This window comes from Jaculus jaculus, chromosome 2 (genome assembly GCF_020740685.1).
Source record: "Jaculus jaculus isolate mJacJac1 chromosome 2, mJacJac1.mat.Y.cur, whole genome shotgun sequence".
In the NCBI taxonomy this organism is placed as follows: domain Eukaryota; kingdom Metazoa; phylum Chordata; class Mammalia; order Rodentia; family Dipodidae; genus Jaculus; species Jaculus jaculus.
This window is the reverse complement of record NC_059103.1, coordinates 19,867,179-19,872,289: the sequence shown is the minus strand read 5'-3', so window position 1 is coordinate 19,872,289 and position 5,111 is coordinate 19,867,179.

Below are 5,111 nucleotides of genomic sequence, written 5' to 3'. Positions count from 1 at the left end.
CATTGGTCAAGAGAGTTAAGGAAGATCACTTTATATTGATTAAGGGCACACTCCAACAGGAGGACGTTACAATCCTAAACATATATGCATCTAACATGGGGGCTCCCAAATTCATCAAACAAACACAATTAGAACTAAGGTCACAGATAACACAAAACACAGTGGTGGTGGGTGACTTTAACACACCACTCTCATCAATTGACAGGTCATCCCAGGAAAAAGTAAACAGGCATCTGAACTAAATGAGTTCATAGAAGGAATGGACCTAACAGATATATACAGGGCATTTCATCCACATGCTCCAGAATATACATTCTTTTCAGCAGCACATGGAACATTCTCTAAAATAGACCATATATTAGGACACAAAGCAAATCTTAACAAATTTGGGAAAATTGAAATAATTCCTTGCATTCTATCTGAACACAATGGATTTAAACTACAAATCAGTAGCAAGAAAGGCTATTGAGTATACACAAAATCATGGAAACTAAACAATACACTACTAAATGATGAATGGGTCAATGAAGAAATCAAGAAGGAAATCAAAAAATTCATGGAGTCAAAATTTATAGCCTTAAGTGCCTATATTAAGAAATTAGAAAGGTCACAAGTAAATGACCTAATGCTTCACCTTAAAGCCTTGGAAAAAGAAAAACAAGGCAAACCAAAAATCAGTAGACAGGAAGAAATAATAAAGATTAGGGCAGAAATTAATGAAATAGAAACAAACAAACAAAAAATCCAAAGAATTAATGAAACAAAGAGTTGGTTCTTTGAAAGGATAAACAAGATTGATAAACCCTTAGCAAATCTGACCAAAAGGAAGAGAGAAGAGACACAAATTAATAAAATTAGAGATGAAAAAGGTAACATCACAACAGATGCCAGAGAAATTCAAAAAATCATAGGGACATACTATAAAAGCATATACTCCACAAAGTATGAAAATCTGAAAGAAATGGATGATTTCCTTGATTTATATGGCCTACCTAAATTAAATCAAAATGAGATTAATCACTTAAATAGACCTATAACAAGCATGGAGATTCGAATAGTTACCAATAATCTCCCAACTAAAAAAAGCCCAGGCCTAGATGGATTCACTGCTGAATTTTACCAGACCTTTAAAGAAGAGCTAACACCATTGCTTCTTAAGCTTTTCCAGGAAATAAAAAAGGAAGGAATTCTACCAAACTCCTTCTATGAGGCCAGCATCACTCTGATACCAAAACCAGGCAAAGATAGAACAAAAAAAGAAAATTATAAACCAATCTCCCTCATGAGCACAGATGCAAAAATTCTCAATAAAATATTGGCAAACAGAATACAAGAATATATGAAAAAGATCATTCACCCTGACCAAGTAGACTTTATCCCAGAGATGCAGGGATGGTTCAATATATGCAAATCTATAAATGTAATACATTATAATAAATGGGTTGAAGGACAAAAATCACCTGATCATCTCATTAGTCGCAGAGAAAGCATTCGACAAAATCCAACATCCCTTCATGATAAAAGTCCTTCAGAGACTGGGAATAGAAGGAATATATCTCAGTATAATAAAAGCTATTTATGACAAGCCTATAGCCAACATATTACTAAATGGGGAAAATCTGGAAGCTTTTCCACTAAAATCAGGAACAAGACAAGGGTGACAATTGTCCCCACTTTTATTTAATATAGTTTTGGAAGTCTTAGCCATAGCAGTAAGGCAAGAGACACACATAAAAGGGATAGAAATTGGAAAGGAAGAAATCAAGTTATTATTTGCAGATGACATGATTCTATACATAAAGGACCCTAAAGACTCTACTAGCAAAGTGTTAGAGCTGATAAAAACCTACAGCCATGTAGCAGGATACAAAATAAATACACAGAAATCAGTAGCCTTCATATATGCTAACAACAAACACACAGAGGATGAAATCAGAGAATCACTCCCATTCACAATTATATCAAAAAATAAATAAATAAATAAAGTACCTTGGAATGAACCTAACCAAGGAAGTAAAGAATCTCTACAATGAGAACTTTAAAACAGTCAAGCGAGAAATTGCAGAAGACACTACAAAGTGGAGAAACATCCCTTGTTCCTGGATTGGAAGAATCAATATTGTGAAAATGGCAATCTTACCAAAAGCAATCTGCACATTTAATGCAATCCCTATCAAAATTCCAAAGACATTCTTCATGGAAATAGAAAAAACAATCCAAAAATTCATTTGGAATCACAAAAAAACTTGAATATCTAAAATAATACTGAGCAACAAAAATAAGGCTGGTGGTATCACCATACCTGATTTTAACCTATACTACAGAGCCATAGTAACAAAAACAGCATGGTACTGGCACAAAAACAGACATGTAGAACAGTAGAACGTAATAGAGGACCCAGATGTAAGCCCAGGTAGCTATAGCCACCTGATATTTGATAAAAATGCCAAAAATACTCATTGGAGAAAAGACAGCCTCTTCAACAAATGGTGTTGGGAAAACTGGATATATATCTGCAGAAGGATGAAAATAGATTCTTCTCTCTCGCCATGCACAAGAATTTAGTCCAAATGGATTAAAGACCTTAACATCAGACCTGAAACTCTGAAACTGCTAGAGGAAAAAGTAGGGAAACCCTTCAACATATTGGTCTTGGCAAAGACTTTCTGAATACAACCCCAATTGCTCAGGCAATAAAACCACAGATTAATCACTGGGACCTCATGATATTACAAAGATTTTGCACTGCAAAGGACACAGTGAATAAAGCCAAGAGGCAACCTACAGAATGGGAAAAAGTCTTTGCCAGCTATACATCTGATAGAGGATTAATATCTAGGATATACATATAACTCAAAAAGTTAAATAAGGAATCAAACAAGCCAATCAAAAAATGAGCTATGGAGCTAAATAGAGCATTCTCAAAGGAAGAAATATGAATGGCATATAAGCATCTAAAAAAATGTTCTACGTCACCAGTCATCAGGGAAATGCAGATTAAAACTACATTGAGATTCCATCTCACTCCTGTCAGATTGGCCATCATCATGAAAACAAATGATCATAAATGTTGGTGGGGATGTGGAAAAAGAGGAACCCTTCTACATTGCTGGTGGGAATGCAATCTGGTCCAGCCATTGTGGAAAACAGTGTGGAGGTTCCTAAAACAGCTAGAGATTGATCTACCATATGACCCAGCTATAGCACTCCTAGGCATATATCCAAAGGACTCATCTCATTTCCTTAGAAGTACATGCTCAACCATGTTTATTGCTGCTCAATTTATAATAGCTGGGAAATGGAACCAGCCTAGATGTCCCTCAACAGATGAGTGGATAATGAAGATGTGGCACATTTATACAATGGAGTTCTACTCAGCGGTAAAGAAAAATGAAGTTACGAAATTTGCAGAAAAATGGATGGATGTGGAAAGGATTATACTAAGTGAGGTAACCCAGGCCCAGAAAGCCAAGCGCCACATGTGGATCCTAGCTACAGATGATTGGGCTTCTGTGTAAGAAGGAAAATACTTAGTAGCAGAGGCCAGTAAGTTAAAAAGGAGATATAAAGGGAAGAGAAAGGAAGGGAGGAGGGTACTTAATAGGTTGGTATTGTATATATGTAAGTACAATGATTGAGATGGGGAGGGGATGTGATGGAGAATGGAATTTCAAAGGGGAAAGTGTGTGGGGGGGTATTACCATGGGATTTTTTTTATAATCATGGAAAATGTTAATAAAAATTAAAAAAAAAGAAAATTAAATGTAAATAAGGCATGACTTAATAAGTGATGAAGAGAGGAATAGGGGAAATCCCCAGAGCAGACTTTTTCAATCTGGCCCTTAAACTGCTGATGAGTTCTCTCTATAATAGCTTGTCCTTGTGGATTGTAAGGGATTCCTGTAGTATGTTTAATGGATAACTGCAGGCAAAATGTTTTAAAAGCTTTACTAGCGTAAGCAGGAGCATTATCTGTTTTTAAGTGTTGAGGCATCCCAGTGAGAGAAAAACAGTGGAAAATGTACTGGACACATCTTTATATGCTTCATCAGTCCGAGCTGTTGCCATGACAAGATGGGAAAAGGTATCTACAGTCACAGGTACAAAAGCTAATTTTCCAAAAGGAGCATAATGAGTAACATCCATCTGCCATAAGTTTCCAGCTTTGAGCCCTCTGGGATTAACTCCCATTGGAAGGGAAGGAAATGACTGAGGACAGATTTTGCAATCTTTAGTAATCTGCCTGGAGCGTTTCTCTAGAAATTCCAAATTGCAAACGTAGTGCTTGTGAGTTTTGATGGTGAAGGGCATGGGATTGAGTAGCCTCAGTAACAGGATCTAATAATGTCATAACTCTTGTCAGAGAGTCAGCATATGCATTTCCCTCACTGAGAGGACCTGGAAGGACAGTATGGGCTCTAATATGGCACACATAGTAAGGTTGAGTCCTGATTTGTACCAAATTCTGTAACTGGGTGAGCAAATTATTAATTTGAGTACGATCATCATTTATTACTACAGTTTCAATAACAGGAGATAGTCTTGACACAAAGTGAGAATCAGTGTAAAGGTTAAAGGAAATATAAGAACTATAAAGGCCATAATAGCTGCATAAATTTCAGTTTTTTTGTGCAGAAGAAAAGGAAGTCTGTTCCACTTTTATTTCTGTGGGAGTCACAAGTGCAGCCTTCCCATTAGAAGAACCATCAGTAAAAATTACAATAGCCCCTTCTATAGGGTCTGGGGAATAATTTGAAGGAAAAATAATTTTTTGGCATGACAGGAACTGCAAAAGTGGATGCTGGGGTAAATGGAAAAGGATTTGGCCTGTGTAAGCAATTAATGTAATCTGCCATTCTTCAGAAAAGTTAAGCAGCCAATTGAATTGTTCATTATTATAAGGTATAATAATTTCCTCAAAATGTTTACCCAATATTTCTCTTAACCTTTTTCTTGCCTTTATTATAATCTGAGTAACTAACAAGGAGTAATGAGATAGGATCTTCTTGGGGCTTGAGGGTAAATGCACCCATTCTAGAGGCCCCTCCTGCCAAATCACCTCAGTAGACATATGTTTAGTGGCTAGAATGATCAACTGACATTTAGAATTT